The 22,186-nt window shown below is 36.3% G+C and overlaps 1 long non-coding RNA gene across 1 annotated transcript; it reads right to left on the minus strand.

Annotated features, from left to right (window-relative positions):
* Positions 1 to 1,244: 1,244 nt before the first annotated feature.
* On the minus strand, positions 1,245 to 2,359 carry LOC111884977 (uncharacterized). Its single transcript, XR_002847966.3, has 2 exons — positions 1,921 to 2,359; positions 1,245 to 1,789 (listed from the first exon to the last, which is right to left on the minus strand). It is a non-coding gene; the product is annotated as an uncharacterized LOC111884977 (long non-coding RNA).
* Between the last annotated feature and the right edge of the window lie 19,827 nt (positions 2,360 to 22,186).

A 22,186-nucleotide genomic window follows, 5' to 3' on the forward strand; every position in this document is an offset into this window, starting at 1 on the left:
TGTAGGGCAGAAGTTGGAGGTACTCAATTAACTAGAAAGCATGTTGGAGATACTCTACTTACGGGTCCTAAGATCATACATGAAACTACGGAAAATATTGTTCAGATAAAGGATCGATTAAAGGTCGCACGTATTTGTTAAAAAACAATCTATGCTGGCATAAGACGCACACCATTATAATTAAAAGTATAAGACCGTGTCCTACTAAAGGTTACACGATGGAAATATGTCATTCGAATTGGAAAACAAGGTAAACTAAACCCCCGTTACATTGGATTTTTATTAAAATCCTGACAAGGGTTGGTCCGATGTTTTACAAACTCAAGTAACCTCAAGAACTCGGAGTTCACAATACCTTCCACTGGTGTAATTTCAAAAGTGGCTCTCTATTAAGAACCTTGTCTTTCCTCTCGATGAGATCCATGTCAACACTAAACATCACTTCGTGAAGTAACCGATGGAGATCATGGATCGAGAAATCAAAAGTTTCAAACAAAGCTACATACCTATAGTAAACGCTCGATGGAACTCTAGTAGTGGACCGAAGTTTACTTGAAAACGAGAGGATCAAATAAAACAAAAGCATCCACAATTTTTCAGCGGTGCTCCATCCACTACTAGAACAAAGTAATCTTAAACTTAATAAATTTAGGACGCAATTCCCTTAACGGGGAAGTAATGTGACATCTTAAAATTTAGGTCAAAGACTGTAAACGGACAAGCTCAGAGTAAATCTCTTTGTGATTTGACTCATTGAGTTTTATTGCATCTTATGTAAAATTAATGAGTTCATTTCAACTATTATAAGATACCAGATGATATTTTACTTCCAAAATTTTAAACTAGAAAACAAATGAAACATGTAAATTGCACCCTAACAATGCGTATGAAAAAATAAAATTTCCTATTAAGCAGTTGTGAGCAAAGAAAACAATCTAGTCTCATAGTACATGTTTCCCTGTTTCTGAAAATATAAAGAACGTCCAAAACGGAGATAATATGCAAAAGATACGATTTCCTTAATACTACTAAAACCGTTTCTGTCCATTGAGGGACTTGCACACCTCCTATTGAAATTATGCGCCTTTTTGGACTATGGTCTAATATTTAATTGATTTTGTGTAGAACTAACGCGGTGTCTTTATAATTGATTTTGTGGTACAAATAAGATTACCTAGAAAGCTACCAACTATATACACAATCCATACAACCATACCGATCAACAAATAATAAATACAACTATATACTCTAATATATCCATACATTAATACATATGCAAAATACATACTTATTAACTTATACAATGCATACAAAATTAACCCAAAGTACACATACATAACTTGCTATCATGAACTCAAAGTACATGAACTATGATGAGAAAATGTCCAAAATCTTTGATTGCTTGCACATCATAATAGAATAAATTCTCGTGTTGCTTCTAACTTTCAACTTATACTAAATGACACACAAAATAAATATTAAATCACACACAAAGGAAACTGTGTTTCGTTGCTTAATTGAAACATTCAAACGAAACATCAAAACCCACAACCACTCCTGAATTCATCATCTTCTTCAGCTCTTTGGCACTCTTCCTTTTCTTTCCCTGTCAAATGAATCGAACCCAAAGATCCACCTGATTTCGGTTCTTCTTCCCTCCTTATTCAGTACAAGCAAAGAAAACTCCACCTTCTTCTTTATCTTTCTTCTTTCCTCAACAGCTAGAGCACAAATGGTGCTCCCTTGATCAACGACTGTAAAAGCCTCTCCCTCCTCCTTCTACCTTTTCCTGTCAAAAAAAATAAATAAATAAAACAAACACCCCCTCTGATCGACTTTTCTGGCTGCATCGTCATCCTTTGGGTTGGATGCAAAACCACAAAAAAATAAAAAAAATAAAAAGATTAAGTCGCTGCTTACCTTGCCCCATCGAAGACTTCCTTTCGGTTCTGCCTTGGTTTCCCCTTCGCGACCAGCGAAAGACCGGATACCTCTTTTCCCTCGCTTTCCTTCTCTCCTGTTCCCATCGACCACAGACCTCCGAATGTCTCGTCTTCGATGCTACTGCTTCTTGCGACGCCGGAACTTCGCACCTTGCAGCCGGACGAGAAGAGGGAAGCTTCGCTGCTTCTTCTCTTCGTTTCTTCGGCCTCGACAACCCCCGGAGACGCTCCTTCCGCCTACGATCGATCCACGACCCTCAGATCTCGTACCCGCCTGCGAGCCTTCGTGCTCCCTCTTGCCGCCGTCGTTGTTCGTGTCTATGTCGTTCCTTCGTGTTCATCTTCCTTCCATTTGAACGATCAGACAAAAACGGGACATAAAAGCCCTAATTTCCTTTCGACTTTGATTAAGTTGATAAAATAACCCGTACAACATTTATTTTAGAAATCAGCCCCAAACCCCCAAATATTGAACCCATTTATTCAAAATAGCACCTCTTTTGGTTATTTTTAACAAAATAGCACCTCTTTTGGTTAATTCTAACAAAATAAATCCCAATATACAAACTTTCAATAAAAATAATATGTTCAACCCCTGCCTATATTTTTTTTAACCAAATCAGTCATACTTTGGTTAATTAAATTACCAAACAACCTCTATAGTTGAAATTTGTTGCAAAACGGTCCCAAAAATGTTTCATAAATAAACGAACTCCGAACAATTCGAACTCACGCTTCCACGGTGAGTGCTTATGGCCCCAATTTAATATTTTTAATTATTTCTCGCAGGAGGGGGGGTGGAATACATGTGCTTATATACTTCGTGTATACAAACATCTTATCATTTCATACGAAAAATACAATAATCCCATTTTTTTTAAAATGTCATTTAACAAGGTAACGTATCGTTACAAATAAACTAGTTTAGACTTTTTGTATACATATTATCGTTATTTTATCAAGAAATAACTAGTTCACACAACAAATGCTACATGATACAAAAATATATGTGCCTATATACTTCGTGTATATAGGGGGGGGGGGGGGGGTGGAATACATGTGCCTATATACTTCGTGTATACAAACATCTTATCATTTCATACGAAAAATACAATAATCCCATTTTTTTTAAAATGTCATTTAACAAGGTAACGTATCGTTACAAATAAACTAGTTTAGACTTTTTGTATACATATTATCGTTATTTTATCAAGAAATAACTAGTTCACACAACAAATGCTACATGATACAAAAATATATGATTTTTGGTGACATTATATATTAAAACAAGCACGTTATAAAATTTTGTACTATTTCAAGGATTCAAACTATTACTATTCATGCATATTTAGATGTTTAAATACATAAAGTTTATACATGTACATATGTTCATTACTTTGAAACATATATCTTTATAAAACCGACTACATTATACTTTTACATACATACCAAGCGAACTCGGCTTTTGTCAACTTTATACAATCAAATGCATTATGCCTAGTGACTTAACCACAATTAGGTTAAGGTTGAGAGATATTCACATACTTTAGTTCTGGGATTTTTAGTGAGACTATATTCATTATCTGAGTCTAAACACTTAGCATACCCACACTGCTATAACTATTGATATTCGGAGCAAGATACATGTGTATAGATCCATACTGGGTTGACATCCCCACCTACGGTTGCTAGATACAATCTCAACCGATCAGTCGAAGCCAGTGATAAGTGTCTATAATTGTTACTACAAAGCCCAATGAAGCCTTATAGGGGGTACATTCAGTCACATAGCTCGGTTATAGGACTCACGATAAAAATTAACTAGAATTTTCTCTCTCTCTCTCTCTCTCTCTCTCTCTCTCTCTCTTTGACGACAAACCATGGGCTTGGTTGCTTTCAAAACTACTTCAGGTAATGGAATTACTTATGTAACAGTACATTTTGGTTTTCAAGTACATTCAAAGATTCATTACAAACATAGTTTTATGTATGGGTTTACTTATACAAAAGATACATTTTGGCATTCAAAGATTCATTACAAATACAGTTTTAAGCATAGACTTACTTATACAAAGATACATTTCGGCTTTTAAAGACTCATTGCAAACAATGTTTTAACTATTGCTACACATACTAATAAAATACTTTTTAAACTTTTAAAAGTATTATTGTTGTTAACAGAAAACCTGTAACACTCACCAACCTTGTGTTGACCGTCAAAACTACATGTGCTCTCAAGAAATCACTAAACATACATTCAAGACGGATTTGATTACAGGTGGCCTAGTTATTTGTTGTTGTATTATATGCATGTCTATTAAGGCAATTAATGTACTATTATTATCTAAAAAAACATTTTATTCAAATATCAAAATGGAACACAAATGCTATTTTGTTTAGTGTTGTACTTGTGCATATATTCAGTTTACCTGCGATCCATGAACTTAGTTGCATAGCACGACATGTTCCTGTTGGTTTTGTATACTACAACATCCTATGGTGCATATACAACCCTTGAAGCTTCGGATCTATATTTTCACTAATTATACATGCAAATGGTTTCCAAAGCTTTAAGCCTACAACTAACATACAAATGAGATAAACTACATAAAATACTAGTTAGAAGTTTACCTCATTGTGTAGCTTGTATAACTTGATGAATTTGGCCTTAAAGAGCTTAGCCCCAATAGTGTGGAAGCCTCAAATTAGGTCACAACACATCATGGACAAAGGTGCAACTTGAGAGAGAATTCCATGCACCCAAAAACACCCATGAACTCCAAGAACAAGCATGTAGGCGTTTTTTTAGGTTAAGAGCATGTATTTATATGTTGGATTTCAAGGGTCATGGGTATAACCTAAATCCATACCCATGGGTTTATGATCCATGGTTCATGTGGCCCAACTCTTTATGTATCCATACATAAACTTGGTCCAACATGGATCATAAGGCCAACACATATAAATATAACTAATTATCATAATTAGTCATCATAGATTTAATTAGTCTCTTTTGATCACTAAATTAATTCCAAATTAATTATTAATCAATACTAATTCAAACATATAATTTCATATTAATATATTATAACTTATAATATATTGATAAATCGTATATAACCTTTCTCTCAAGAGTCCATCCTAACAAATTATCCTGATGATATGCAACCTAAATGGATCATGCTACTCTCGGGTCAAGTACATACCAATAATAGTTATAGGCTTAGACATCTAATCCAACAGTTCCGCCACCTCGGGCAGGGGTGTAATAGATTATTATCAGAGCTAAATTGGCTGTAGAGAACTCTTATCCTCAAAAGAGGAATACAAATATAGCAACTAGCTTATAATAAAAGTATTATTGTTAATTACACTACTTCTTGGCTACTTACGGTACGGGGAATCTGGTTTAAAGGTCTTCATAGGGTTGTTGGATTTCAGAACGGCTTAATTGCTACAATGGTCCCCCCCCCCCCCCCCCCGATGTTTCCTGTCTGGCCCTCATTTGTACTTGGTATTCTTGGGGTACAAAACAAACAATAATAATTCTTCAAACCTCACCAACAATAATATATAAAATTTATATATATACTCTGACCCGCGATGATAACACTTAATAAAATTCTAACATATCTCCCACTAAAACTACCAAATCAACCCTTTAGGTCAAACCTCTCAACAAAGGTTAGTACTAAGCCATACCTTAAATAAACCTGGAACGTATGCCTATTTTATTTATGGTCGGGCATGCACACAACCAACCTTGAGCAAGGATTTTGACAGGCTACAATGGTTGAAAGTTTTAGAGATTGAAGGATGTATTCAAGATTCGCTACAGAAACCTAGTACCTTAGCTACCTTATATCAACCCTAAAACAACATATGCATTTTAAATACTTAAAAATCTAGGATAATGTTCAAATTTTCCAAGTTCATTTAAACTTGAAGGAGAACAAAGAATCAATAGCTCCTCTACCATCATAGCAGAGAAACCCATAGTTCCTAATTGATCATCCATTAGTCTCCAAACTTATCTCCTTATCATTTGAAATTAGTAGGATTTCAATTCTCTCTCTATAATTAGGAAATCTATAGGTGTCACACCCCAAAACCGGAACGGCGGAAACGTTCTGGGGTGGATGACTTCATGTCAAGTATCACAACACATGCATTATATTAATCAAAGTACAACAAAACATTGCATTAATAGTAATAATTTTACATGGTTACATTACAATACATCAAAGTAATATAAGTAGTAGAATAAATACAGCGTGGTACTAAGCTATCTTCATCAACAGCTCCGGGGATGTACCTGTCTAATGCTAACCTGCGAATACAAGTTATTTGAAAAGCGAGTATCAACATTTTTACAATGCTGGTGAGTTCATAAGCATTTAGTGTCATTTAATCAAATAACTTTATAAAGTAGTAGTTTAAGTGTTTACTGTGTATTAGAGTTCTTTCCAGAAAATCATGTATTTTCTTTAATAAAGCAGCCTTCTACTGTCACACCCCCAAACCAAGGATGGCGGAAACGTCCAGGGGTGGAGGACTTCATGTACAGTATCACAACAACATGTATAATAGTGCTCAAAGTAAATACAACCATCATAAATATAATTGAAAAAGTTACACCAAAGTATATGTTTACATGTTTCAAAATCAATTACATTGTGATGATAAAAATAAAAATAAATTGTTGACGGTTTAACGTCCTATCCTCAAAGCATTGAAGTTTTCCTGTTTCACTGATTTCCTGAGAATACAAGTAGTTTTGAAAAGTGTCAACAATTAAGTTGGTGAGTTCATAAGAGTTTTGTTTGGAGTAGAAACCATTTTTCCTTTTTAAAGGCGATAGGATATGTATCCAGAAAATCCAATATTTTCTTAGTTAGGTGTAAACAGAATATTCCTATATGATGTGTTGATGAACCCTAGATTGACCCGTAGATTTCCTCTATAATCATCCAGCATATATAAGTTATAGAAGATTTAAGTTAGATAAAACGTCGAATGTAGTGGGTCCGCCCTAGGTCCACAACCCAACGAGGAACAGGAGATGAGGCGGGCACCACCAATTCTAAGCCAATCCAGACTAAATTCTTGTATGACTCAAGCATATACGCTCAACGATTATAGTTGAAGTCTAACAATGCGAACCTTTAATGTGAATATAACCTATACGATGTGTTGATGTATCCTAGATTGACCCGTAGATTTCCCCTATAATTGTCCAGCATATATAAGTTATAGAAAATTTAAGTTAGATAAAACGTCGAATGTAGTGGGTCCGCCCTAGGTCCACAACCCAACGAGGAACAGGAGATGAGGCGGGCACCACCAATTCTAAGCCAATCCAGACCAAATTCTTGTATGACTCAAGCATATTCGCTCAACGATTATAGTTGAAGTCTAACCATACGAAAATCTATTATGAGTATAACCTATACATATCATAGTTCACCGGGGAGTAATAGGGATTAGGGAACCTGAACTATGCATATGAATAGCTTATCAAAAGTGGTGGTGATGGTGAGTGTAACCTATACATATCATAGTTCACCGGGGAGTGATAGGGATTAGGGAACCTGAACTATGCATATGAATAGCTTATCAAAAGTGGTGGTGATGGTGAGTGTAACCTATACATATCATAGTTCACCGGGGAGTGATAGGGATTAGGGAACCTGAACTATGCATATGAATAGCTTATCAAAAGTGGTGGTGATGGTGAGTGTAACCTATACATATCATAGTTCATCGGGGAGTGATAGGGATTAGGGAACCTGAACTATGCATATGAATAGCTTATCAAAAGTGGTGGTGATGGTGAGTTCCTTTCTTATAATTAAGTTCCTAGGGTAGATGAAACATAAACTATACCTATTATAGTTTATTACTTTGTTTGTAATATGTAATTACCATAACTATACCGATTATAACTAACGCGTTCGTTTGTGGGGGTATAATGGCTTAACTATACTTGTTATAGATTATCTTAATCGTCCATAGCGGCAATAACTCTTTTGTAAGTGTAAGACCTTTAATATTGTGTTTGTTATAGGAAGAACCCTAAACTATACCTATTATAGTCTATCGATTGATTTCGTGGGAAATGAGCATAGGCCTTACTTGTCATAATTTATCAATGTTTATATTTTAATGGATATAGCCTCGTAATATCGTATATATATATATATATATATATATATATATATATATATATATATATATATATATATATATATATATATATTTGTCATACTTGTGAAGGTGTAAATCCATTTGTTTTCTGATGTATGTCTATGTAAGAATACAAAATTTGTCATATATTGCAACTACACATAATCACATAACGATGTATACCTTGCTCAACATGTTACAAGGTGAAATGAAATTTATTGTGTTTTTCTGTTAATAACATTTTCTGTAACTGTTATTGGAAAAATTGTAGAAAAATCATAAAATGTCCAAATCAGGTTCTATAACTTCTGAGAGTTTGGAAAATGAGTTTAGTTTGTTCATAATTTTTATTATGATTTTTAATGACCTCTAACTTGGGTGAAAAAGTTCATAATCACAGACTGGTCCGGATTGATGTTTGAAATGATAGGCAGTTTTGTAAAAATCACCATAAATTGTAGAAAAATCGTATTGAGATGTGCAAGTAGTCATTTTAAAGCTAAGAAGTGGAACTACATGCACCTAAAACAGTTTTGAAAAGAAAAATATTTAAGATGCCCAAAACAGTCCGTGAATGGAGTGAAACTTTTCTGATGAAAGCTGTTAGAAAAATGTAGTTATGTTCTAAGTATTTTAACTTGTATTCCCCCCCCTAAAAACTTGAGAAAACGTGAAAATGTAGGGGTATGAACTCACCTTAAGTTTTTTTTCAGTAGGTAAGTGTTGAAGAAGAGAAGTGTTCAACCCAAGAACACTTGAAGAATCACTTGAAGATTCGAAGCTCTAACACAAATATTATGGAGTTTGTGTAAGATACCCATGATTTGGGTGGAAATAATTGAGATAATCATAAAGGAAATGGATTATGCTTACCAAATGTGGAGGAAAAACTCAAGATCAGCCCTTGAATCTCGAATTTCTAGAGAGAGAAAGTGAGAGAGAAAAGAGTTTGATCTTCTTGTGAAATGAGAGCAAATGAGAGAAAACGAGGAGAGAGGATGATTATCCAGCTCTCAAAAACGTGGGGATGGCTTGTAAAAAGGGGTAAAAGGTACAAGGTATGGTGGGGAGGAGTATGGGTTGTCATGGAGTGGGTATGGGGTTTGCTTGCGTCATAAAGTAAAGCAAAGTCAACACTCCATCTCTTTGTACTTTACCCACTTGCTTTTAATATTTAAATAAAGATTTTTATGAAAATATGATTAAATTGTGAATATTTAGGGTTTATTATGTTAAAATATGATTTTGGGTGAAAACCCCGCGTTAAAATAATTAAAAACGGGCCTTAAACGTAAAACTATGCGAAAACCGGGAGAAATTGAGCTTCCAGCGAGACCTCTCGGTCCTAGGCCGAGGTTCGGTCCCTAGGCCGAGGCTCGGTCCATGCTGATGCTGAGTCGGAAACGAAGGCGCGAGCCAGAAGAAGGAGCGAAGGTGAAGGGCGAGGGTCCGGTCCGAAGCCTCGGTCCGAAGGCTCGGTCCGAAGGGTCAGCAGGGAAGCTTCGGTTCGGAGTTAAGAAGCGAGAATGGCAGAACCGAACGGACTGTAGTGAACAGTAATGAACAGTACCTTCGGTTCGGTTAGTGAACAGTACCTTCGGTTCGGATCAGCAGCCTTCTTCATCAGGAGGGTTCGGTTCCTAAGAGGGGTTTCGGTTCCTAAGAGGGGTTTCGGTTCCTAAGGTCCGTTTTTCGCGTAGACTTCCGTTTTTGGGCTGTTTTCGCCAAATTCGAGGGTCGGGATGCCCCGAGTGATTATAGAAAGTTGGGAGAGATTTCGAGAGAGATTTGAGAGAGATTCCTCGTTCTTAGAGAGATTTGGGAGAGATTTGACATACTTGGTGAGATTTCACATACAAAGAGATATGTGGGAGAGATTTCACATACTTAGAGAGATTTGGGAGAGATCTCTCATAGAGAGAGATAAAGTGAAAACGATTGAGGGAGGTTTCATTGGGGACCTTTTTGAGTGTTCGGCTTTGCAGTGCAGGGTCCGTAAGCCCCGTTACGCCTTGTTTAAGGATCTTGCATACTCCCGATGAGTATGCGACATTGTTTTATCGGTTTGGCTCGCCACGTACCTCAGTTTAAGGTTAAGGAGATCTAGGTGTACGCACTTTTTGATTTAGGATCTCTCGTTAGAATAGAGAGTTGTTTAGGAGTTACTTATCATAAGCTCTAGTACTTACGGCAAAATGAGTGGACCGGTTTGACTTGTTGACTTTCGTTGACTTTGACTTGACTGAGAATTGACGGTTGTTACATCTACCAAGGCTGGTCAGTGTTATGTGGTAAAAAGTAGTTTTCCCTAAATTGCTATCATTATCAAAATACTGAATTTGATTATTGAGGAAAGCAAACAACATCAGGGAATAACATATGCCTCAGCAGTGAGGACTGCTGACTAAGGCAAGGAATCATAGACTCTAGGAAAATATCGAACGAACGACACGCCTGGTTCAGTCTAACAAATGGAGGCACAGAACCCAGAAGGTACCAAATGAAAGGTACAACTCGTAAGGTCTAAAACAGTGAATACAGACCCTAGACAGTATCAAATGAAAGATGTGTCTTGTAAGGTCAAAACAATGAATACAGACCCCAGACAGTATCAAATGAAAGATATGTCTTGTAAGGTCAAAACAGTGTGACTCTGAAAATAAATTACCAGCATACAGTGTAAATTGCTGGCGAAATACCGTTACCTAAAGGCCAAAGAATTATAAGGTAACCCGGGATACTCGTAACCATACTGACTAGAGTACCAGACGCCCTACAAGCATCTAAGATATCACATTTGTCACCCATTGGCTTGGTAGGCCGGGACTGTAGCTAGCAGTCCGGGTGCGGGGTTGTCAATCCCGTATAGATCTATGCACATAATGTCCGCTCTCCCTACAGGAGATTCTGGTTACTATCTAGACGACGGAGAAGGCCGTGTCCTGAAGATGCATCCCAAATAGTGGGTAGAGACTTCCAAATAGTGGGTAGTGTGTAAGTGCTGAACTAGAGGTAGAGACTTCCAAATAGTGGGTAGTGTGTTTCTAATGTAAGTGTAGAGTAGAGGTAGAGAATCTTAACTGAACTGACTAGAGAATTCCTGTATGCCCATACTCATATACACAATATATAACTAATGAATCAAACGACCTTTGGACGGCCATCCGATCCTACCAAACCACATCTCAATGAAGAAAAGGAAATAGGGCGGATGAGCCTTCCTAAGTCTTTCAATCCTTACTTATATGTACCTATACAAGCACAGACATACATCTAACTACGAATGAGTGTGTATCAAGTAGAAGTGATTCTTGTGAAGTAGGATTGTCTAACAAGTGAAGTAGGAGCGGTCGCAAGTGAAGTAGGAGTGTCGAACAAGTGAAGTAAGAGCGGTCTCCAGTGAAGTAGGAGTGTCGAACAAGTATAAGTGTATCACGAAGTAGAGACAAAAATAAGTGAAGTAAAAGCGTCTATCAGGTATAAGAGACTACAAGTATAAGTGAAATAGAGGCAATAACAAGTATAAGTGTATCACGAAGAGAAAGCATTATCAAGTAGGAGTTTAAAATACATGAAAGCGAAGCAGTAGTAACTAACAAGTAAGAATACACGTCGTAAAAAGGGAACTTTGAGGAAAAGCCTTTATACTCGGGAAAAAATCATAATTTGTATTCTTTTGTAAACTATGTTTGAAAATCTTTGGAAATCTTTCATAAACCAGTTTAGAATGAATTTAGGTAAAACAGTATAAGTAAGAGTTTTGAAACAGTTGAAAACCATTATAGTGTCCTACTCGGTAAAACAGTGTAAAGCGTGGTAAAATCTTGTGCATGCGGGTTATCAATCACATGTGATTGATATGATAACCGGCATGTTTAACTTGTATTCCCCCTATAAAACATGTAAAAACATTTAAAAAGTTCATTCAGGGGTATGAACTCACCTGGCGTAAGTAGGTTCGACGAGGGTGCCAGTTGGGTGCTCGGTGTCACGTAAGGACTCGAACACACTCAATGAACTATTTAACATATGATAACATATGTTCACATACAATTAGTATATTTAATACTAATTAAACATGTATACGCACTCAAAGGAGCGGAAAACACTTTGGTTAAGTGTTTGGGGTGTCCCGGGTAGCGTCTAAAGGTGTGTATGGCTTAGGAATGGAGTTTACTCTCTGAGAGGAAACCCTTAATATGTTGTTTACGGCCCAGGGACTATTCACCATGAGTTTACGGCCGTAAACTCATGGTGAAGGGTTCTAGTGTGTTTTAAGGCTTCAATCTTGTTCATGGAATTATTCTAGGTCAAAATCTAAGTGGTATGGATGAGTTTAAGGCTTCTAAGGGCACCATTATGGAGTTTACGGCCCATGAACCATCCCTAAGGGAGTTCACAGCCGTGAACTCCTATACCATGGTTTTATTGAAGTTTCAAGCCCTTATTACACTCCTAGCATTTTATAGAAGTAGTCTAAGGCCATTTGGGGGACAAAACTTAATGTTTTGACATGTTTAAGGGTGTTTACGACCCTGGTACATGCCTGGGCCGTAAACTCCTTTTGTCCCTTCATTTTGTTGTGCTTTATGGCCCTAAGCATTTCCTAAGTTCATATCTAAATTCTATCATGCCTTAGATGGGTTTTTGGGACCATTTAACATGGAAATTGGGTGTTTACGGCCTAAGCATAACCTTGGGCCGTAAACCCTCTTTTAGGTCCTAAAAACTTGTGTTTTGGTGTCCAAACTCATCTAGGTATATCCCTTAATTAGCATGCAAGCCTAAAGGAAGGAAAAATTGGGGTTTGGCCAAGTTTTGGGGTGTTTACGGCCTAAGGAGCTTCTTAGGCCGTAAACTCCTTGTTTGCCCCTCATTCTTATGATTTTCTAGGTATAAACACTTAGATGTATGATTAGAACAAGTTCGGAAAGAAAATCTTACGTTTGGAAGTCGGAATTCGCGGTTTTGGAGTCGGATTCGGGTATAGAGAGAGAGATTAGTGAGAGAGAGGGTGGAAAAGCTCCAAATGGAGTTTACTCCCCCTTATATATGGATGGGAGTTGGAGCTCAGTGGAATTCTACCCGATACTGCCATTATACGGGGCTTTTGGTCGCACCCGATTTAGTGGTCGTAATAATAAAACTTAACATTTTCCAAATAAATGGAAATGTGTGTTATGTGTTTTTATTTCCCTTTGATCACGACTTAACGACATATTAAACATAAACAATTGAAATGTTTATTTAATTGACAACCTCTAATTAACGAAACTTTTATAAACTGGAATATTCCATTAACGGTAACGGGGAAATGTAACGGGACAACTTGGGTTGTCACAATAGGATTTCTTGAGTCAACCATTCTCTATAATTTAGAACCTTACCATGACGAGATTGGAGGTGATTGCTTACACCTCCATATTTTACGACCTTGCAAACCTTTTCCCAGGAATGGCGAACCCGAAATACAAAATACCAAAAGGTACATCTGGGGATCAGCTTCACCCATACAAAGCTCTGGTTACTGCATCCACAACAACTACCTTTGATAGTGCTAAGCAATTGGCCTATCAATTAACTAAACAGTGTATCCGTCAGGGTACCATGACCCCACAAACTAAAAAGAACCAGGCTGGGAGTACAAAAAGGAAGTTCCATGACAAGTCAAAGAGGAAACTTCAAGCATCATAAACCCAATCCAGAACTTGTGGCAGTGTACACCGTAATCACAAACACTCACACTCCATTAAAACCCTACCATGGGAAGTTACCCATAGTACCAAGCGTCATTTCGACCATGTAAAAAATTGTATGGTCTACAACATTTATAACTTAGGAGGCCACACCTCTAAGTTTTGCAGAAAGGAAAAGAACGACACAAACTCAACTACTGCTGCAGGAGGAAGCCAAAGTTTCTTCGAGTGCAATCAACAGGGGAATTTCAAGGACACCCCAAAACTAAAGAATCATATCGGCCAAGCAAGAGCATTTGTGATAGGTGCTGGAAATGCTCGCTAGCAACCAACTATAGTTACTAGTACGTTTCCTATCAATAATATTTAAGCATCAATATTATTTGATACTAGTGTCGTTAGATGCTTTATTTTCCCATAATTTTAGAAGCATGATTAACCATAAGTCATGCAAACTTAATGAATCTTACACGATAGAAGTAGAAAATGACTAGTTCGAAAACACCTTAGCAATACTCACTAATTTCCTTCTCACCCGGAATAACCATGTCTTTTACTTCAACCTAATACCAGTGGCCATCAAAAGTTTCAATGTAATCATTGGAATGGATTGGTTATCACTACATTGAGCGGAGATCTTATGTTATGAAAAAGCCGTCCGACTACCTTTACCCAACAATAAAACTCTCGTGATTTACGGAGTTAAATCAGGAAAGAATCTAAGAATCATCTCTTGCATGAAGGCAATAAGGTGTTTGTAGAAGAGATGCTTCGCTTTCTTGGCCCACATGGTGGATATGCAAGACAAGGGTAAGGAAATCAAATACATTTAGCAAGTGTGCGATTACCATGTTGTAATTCTAGAGGATCTGTCTGGAATACTTCCAGTCAGACAGGTCGAATTCCAAATCAACCTAATCGTAGGTGCAGCACCAGTGGCAAGATCTTCTTATCGTCTAGCTCCATCGGAAATGAAAGAACTATCCAGTTAACTTCAAGAACTTCTTGATAAACGTTTTATCCGACCAAAATTCTCACCATGGGGAGCCCTGATTTTTTTGTAAAAAAGAAAGATGGATCGTTTAAGATGTGCAACGACTATCATGAGTTAAACAAACTCGCCATCAAAATCCAATACCCACTCCCAATGATCGATGCCCAGTTCGATTAGCCGCAAGGATCTTTCTACTACTCAAATATCAATCTAAGATCTGGCTACCAAAAACTTAGAGTTCAAGAAGCAGATATTCCAAAGACGGTGTTACTGTCACACCCCGAAACCGTGCTGGCAGAAACGTTCAGGGGTGGAGGACGTCATGCATAGTATCACAACAATTGTATCATAGCAATCATAGTAAACACAACCAGACATTGAATACATATGTGAAAAGTTTTATAGTGTTTAATACATAGTTTTTATTCATAGGAAAAGTAAATAGACAGACACGACTCTAACTCTTCGTCTTCTCCGAACTCCTAGAAGTACCTGTCTACTAATTCCCTGAGAATACAAACAGTTTTGAAAGAATATCAGTACAAAGTTGGTTAGTTCATAAGATTTTTAGTTTTAGTAAGAAAATTTTCTTTGAATCCATTTGAAAAGTGTTCTCCAAGAAAATCATGTATTTTCTTATGAAAAGAGGTCTTGAAAGAGTGTCTATTAGTAGAAAATAAACCATCAGTTTTAGAAAAACATGTTATCCACCCTAGAGGTAGAGATTCCAGTTTAGAAGTCCTTGATTTCTAACATCATATATAAAAGTAGTTTTATTACTTAAAATAAAACAAATGAAAAAGAGAGTCCGTAAACAAAGTTAGTTTTACTTAGTTGCGAGTCATATAACCATACTTGATATAACCTAGAGACCATTATAACGTTCTTCAGGCGTTAAGTTAAATGACATTTGTCCACCATAGGCATGCCTGCCTAACTATAGCTAGCAGTCCTGGTGTGGGATTGTCAGTCCCGAATAGATCTACTCACAAATCTCACGCTCTCCCTCCAGGAGACTCTGGTTATACTATGATAGGATTTATCCCTATACACCTAAGGGTACAGTATTGAAGTAGCGCCTCATAATTTTGTATAATCTAGTTTACTAGCGAGAAAACGGTATAAAATAGTAATTATCCTTGAATAAATGTACTTTATACTTATGAGAAAACCTATAAACTAAATCTGTCATAGTTTATATATATTCATCCATGAAATCTAGTTTGGTAGAGAATGCATAGAGGGTTATCCCAAACTATACCCATTATAGTTTATTAAAGTTGATATGGAAAATGTTTTATAAAATCTTTCTGAAAGCTATGAAGTTAGATTTCCAAAATAACAGTTTCCCTTTTATTCAGCATATTACGAAGAGGTAAAATATCTGGTTATGTTATTAAACGTGGAAATCGTTGAACTATATTAATAAGTTTAAAACTTAATAAAGTACTTTGAGTTTGGCTTGTATTCCCCCTGAAAACATTAAAAACACAGAAAATGTAGGGGTATGAACTCACCTCGGGTGATTTGAATGAAGGATCGACATAAAATGTTGGATGTTCAAGTGAAGCCTTGAACACACTTTGATCCTAATTAACATGTAATGACATATAACGAAGTCAAATGAAGGTATTTCATCACTAGATGTGACGAAGAACCACTCTAAGAACTTGGGACTACTCGCACTAAGTGTTAGAACCTTATAGGATTGCACGAAGGGAGTGTATGGCCACCTTTAAGGTGTGTGCGGCCGTACACTCATGATGGAAGGTATTCTTGGAGTGTTTGAAGGTCCATACTTGCAATCCATGAAGTGTTCTAGGCCTATACTCAACTGTAGTGCAAGTTAGGGGTCGTAGAAGTGTGTTTGTGGTCCTAAGATGAGTGTGTGGTCGCACACTTGTGTGTGTGGTTGCACACTTGGGTGTGCTGCCGCACAAGGGTGTGTGCGGCTGTACACAGGTGCGTGCAGTCGTACACCCCACTCAAAAAGTCCAAAATGCCATTTCCAAGGTACCACAAGGCTAGGGCATGTATATCTCGAATATGGAAATCAAACTCTCACTTTGGAGGATGATTCAGGAGTGTACGGCCACCCTTATGAAGATGTGCGGCCGTACTCCTTCATATGATGAAGAACATGATGAACTTTGATGAATCAAGTCTTAGATGAAGTGTTCCTTCTAGTATCACAAGCTAAGGGATAGATGACTCACGTTTGCCTTGGGAGGGTTTGCGGTTGAAGAGTCTTGAGAGAAAAGGTGTTGTGTGCTGCCAGGATGTTTAAAGGAATGAAAGGAAAGGGGTCTACCCTTTATATAGGATGGGTGTGTTGCCTAGAAAGGAGTGTGCTGCCAGGAGGTGTGTATGCGGCCGCACACCCATGTGTACGGCTGTATAGTACCTCTAAGGGTGTGTATGGCCCTGTTTTGACAGTATACGGCTTGCTGACTCATTCCTAAACTCAACCTTGGTCATACTCAAGCTTAGAATCACTTAAACGAACCCTCAAATAGTGCCAGAAGTAAACGAAACATGTTTAACTTTAATTGAAATGGCTAAGTGTGCGAGACAGAAGTTTCGGGTTGTCACAATTACAAACTTGATATTGTCACTACAAGTTTCTGGTTATGCCGTTTGGGTTAACCAACGCACTAGTCATATTCATGGAACTTATGAATCGGGTATGAAAACCCTACTTGGATATATTCTTGATCGTTTTAATCAACGACATATTGATATATTCACGAACCAAGGAAGAGCATGGACAACACTTGCGTTTAATTTAGGAACTATTAAGAAAATGGAAACTTTATGCAAAACTTTCTAAATGTGATTTATGGATTAACGAAGTGCATTTTCTCGACCATATGGTCAGCAGTAAAGGGATTCATGTCAATCCTGCAAAGATCGAAGTGGTTGAGGATTGGAAAGCACCAACGACGCTAACCGAAGTATGTTGATGCTAGGGCTTACAGAATATTATAGGAGATTCATCAAGAACTTTTCCAAAATAGCCAAACCTCTCACCGCACTGACCCAAAAAGACAAAATTTTTGATTGGGGAGACAGACAAGAATCTGCCTTCCAGAAATTGAAAAAATTATTGTGCAGTGCACCAATTTTGTCTCTTCTAGAGGTAACAAAAGATTTTGTAGTATTCCACAATGCCTCTCACCAATGGTTAGGATACATGTTGATGCAAAGGAATAAAGTTATTGCGCATGCATCCATACAGCTTAAGCCAAACAATAACAACTACACTACCCAAGACTTAGAGTTGGGAGTTGTGACATTTCCCTTAAATATTTGGAGGCACTACCTCTACGGAATGAAGTGTGTCATGTTCAAAGACCACAATATCGTCCAACACATCTTTGACTATAATAATCACAATGTGAGACAATAAAGGTGTGTCAAATTTCTAAATGATTATGAATGCGAAATTCGTCATCATCCTTGTAAAGAAAAATTCGTAGCAGACACTTTAAGTAGGAAAGAAAGAGGAAAACCAGTTCACGTAAAGGCTCTAACCTTAACCATCCACATGAACCTCACCACCCAAATTCTAGATGCTCATCTAGGAACAATTAAACCCGAGAATATTGTAGAGGAAAACCTACGAGGTATAGACAAACAGTTCGACCTCAAGGAAGATGGCACATGATATTTCATAAACATAATTTGGACCCCAAAGATTGGTGAAGTCGGGAGTCTAGTTCTAGACGAATCTCTCAAGTCAAGATATTCAATACATCCCGTATCAGATAAGGTGTATCTCAATTTTAACAAGCTTTATTGGTGGCCCAACATTATGGCATATATTTCCACCTATATTAGTAAATAAATGACTTTGTCCAAGACCAAAGCAGAGTACCAGAAGTTTTTTGGTCTACTACAACAACGATTAATCTCAGAATGGAAGTGGGAACAAATAACCATGGATTTCATAAGAAAATTTCCAAAAACTTCAAGCGATATGACACCATTTGGGTAATACTCATAACCTCATGAATTTTAGTGCTTAAGAGTGTCAAAAAAAGGTAGAATCAAATGAAGAAAATTTAGGATATAGTGATATCAAATAATCATTTTTACAAAAGCAGATAAATCCCGGGAAAATAAACGCTTCAAAAATGATTATTTCCACCTATATTAGTAAATACTTGACTTTCGATGTATAAAATCTCAGTTTCTTCCCAATGGAAATGAAAATGAGATTTTAAACATCGAAAGGGGTATAGTGAAACAAATGTTTCGTGAAAATCTTGAGCATATAATGTTCACCGTCAATTCAATAAGTTGATATTTTTTGGGTTTCACCTTCATCATGGAAAAATGATTTAGGAACATAAACTCAGACTTGTGACATACCTATATCCTGGTTGATTTCGATCAGAGATGTCTTGGGCATGTGTCATTGTGTTGGAAATTTTGAGAGAAAAAGATTGGATACGAAGACTCATTGTACCTCTGCAAAAATTTGGACATAGTTGAAATCTCTTTAATAAAAATGAGAAGAGAAAGGTAGATATTCAACTATTGTGAATACAACCTAATTGGGAAGAAACTTTCATAAGAAAATTTTCATTAATGCTTCAAACACAGAGCGTCTATGAGGCTTGTCGACAACTTGTTGGAGCATGGTTCTAGGGACACCTAACTAGGACAAAAGTTTTGTATCATACATGTTCCATGTGAATGTTCTCATTTGACATGCGAAAAAGCAACAAGTTGTTACAATGAGCTTCAAAACAAATATTTTTGTATTTTTGATTTTTCTAAAATAATTTTCATACAGAACGAAAATATTTTTGAATTTTTTATTTTTTTAATGCAAAATAAGAAAAATATTTATGTAATTTTGGAAATTTTGAATTTTATTAAGAAAAAAAATAAGAAAATCATTTTGGATTTTTGAATATTATAGAAAATAAGAAAATATTTTTGGATTTTTGAATTTTATAAAGACAAAAATAAGAAATGGATATTTCCAACATTGATTATTTGTTAAAGATAACAAATATTTCTCACACAAATCAATGCTTTCTCATCTCCAAAGTGATTTCCCATAATCAAGCATGTACCAAAGATAGGTATCTCAGATCAAAAGTCTACCTCCATACATGAGTTGTAACTTGGCGCTGAATGAATCAGAGAAAAGTCGAATGTGAAGGCATGCTAATGTTGAATGTGAACAGTAAACTCTAAACGACAATTAGACAAGTAACGAAAGTTAGTATAACATACGAAAGTTATTCCAACTAATAAAAGTTAGATAAACAATCGGAAGTTAATCCAACAATTGAAAGTAAGTCCAATACATTCACATATCAAATCCAAGAAAAATTTATGTAGAATGTGGAACATAACATGCATCCATTATTCCCAAACCATTCAAAATTCTTAAGAATGACTTTTTGTCCAATGGTTTTGTAAAAATATCAGCAAGTCGATCATTTTTTTTTTGACAAAATGCACTTCAATATTCCCATCTTCAACATGATCTTTGATGAAGTGATAACGAAGAGCAATATGCTTAGTTTTTGAATGTTGAAATGGATTATGACATATACGAATTGTGCTTTGAGAATCACAATATAATGGAATTTTCTTCTTGTTAATCGCATAGTCGTGTAGTTGGGTTTGAATCTAGATCACTTGAGATGTATAAGCCATAGAAGCACTATATTCAACCTCATCTATCAAAATTGATATGTATGTATGCTTTTTTTACTGCCAACTCACAAGTTTCACGTCTAGGAATTGACATCCTCCAGTAGTGATCTTTCGATCTAATTGGCAGCCCTTAGATCCGCATCTGAAAAAACTTGAATAAAAAATCTTGTTTTTGAAGGATACCACCATCCTAAAGTCTTTGTAGCATGAAGTTAACAAATGATATTTTTCACTTTAGTAAGATGAGGTTTTCTTGGATTTTTTTGATACCTGGTATAATTACATACAAAAAACATTATATCAGACAAGGTGCAGTTAAATACAAAAGCGAACCAATCATGCTTCTATATGTTTTGATATCAACAACAAGCTTGTCCAACGAAGGACCTAAGCGAGTGTCGACTGCCATGGGTACTTTAGCTATCGTGCAATTCATCATTCCAAATCTTTGAAACAGGTTTCTTGTTAAGGCATAAAGTGACCCTCGGTAGCTGAAGTTTGCGAACTATACCACAGACCTGGTGATTCAAAGCAACTTAAGAGGAGCTAAGGACCAACGAAGAGCCTTGTATGTTTTTGAGCTACACCGAAGAGGAGAAGTCTACCGGAGTATAAAGATGATTTTTCTGTGTTTTCACTGATAATACAATGATCAACTTTATGCTGACATTTCTTCCAAGACTACCCAAAACAGTCATGCGCATGTGCAATACGGGCGCCCAAGCAACATTTATTTTATATTTTAACATGTACTATTTTGTCCTATAAATAGATGATCTTGTTGATCAATCTTAATAGATCTCCACTTCCATAATCTTTCCTGTGTGTAATCGTTATATTAAAACATAAAAGTCTCTGTCTCATATTATATTTTATATTTAGTTGTTCTTAATTTACTAACCTGGTCTTGATTTCAAGCCTTGGTACGATTCAACTAAGTATTACTTACTTGTTTATATTTTAAGTTAACTTGTTTCTATATCTCTTCCTTATTATTCCTCATTCCAGTTATTGTTGAGCTTCATTAAAATATCCATTAAAGTTTAATTAATTCCATATTTATCTCAACATCATTCAAAGATTAAACTCTTTTTCACAACAATTGGTATCAAAGCCATAGTGGTTGCCTTTTATTTTTCTTTAAAACAAACTCATTTTCAAAAGAAGAACTCTGATTTAAAAGCCTTCTATACCAATTAGCTCATTATTTTTTAAGGAAATATGGAACAAGCTTACTCTTGAAATATATGTAATGGTGTTGGAGGTTCCAATAGAGATCCAATACTCATTGCAAGTGAATATCATCACTGGTCTCAACATATGGAAAGGTATTTAAAAAGACTAGATAAAGAAGTCTAGAGATCCATTGAAAAAGGACCACATATACTTGTCCTTACTCCTATAGTCATCGATGACGATTAAGTCTGACTTGGAGGTGGTCAAGTAGCCATGACCAGACCTACCAACGATGACATCAATAAGATGGAGAAAGATGAAATTGTTATCTCTGAAATCTCCTATGGAGTTCCACCCAACAATTTCAATCTTGTTATCAACTGTAAACCAGCCAAAGAAATTTGGGATGTTCTTAAAAATCTTTCTGAAGGTACATAGCAAGCTCAATAAAAAAAGCTTACAATAGCTCTAACTAAGTTCAATAGCTTTAAAGCTCTTCCTGGTGAAAATCT

This window comes from Lactuca sativa, chromosome 7 (genome assembly GCF_002870075.4).
Source record: "Lactuca sativa cultivar Salinas chromosome 7, Lsat_Salinas_v11, whole genome shotgun sequence".
NCBI lineage: Eukaryota > Viridiplantae > Streptophyta > Magnoliopsida > Asterales > Asteraceae > Lactuca > Lactuca sativa.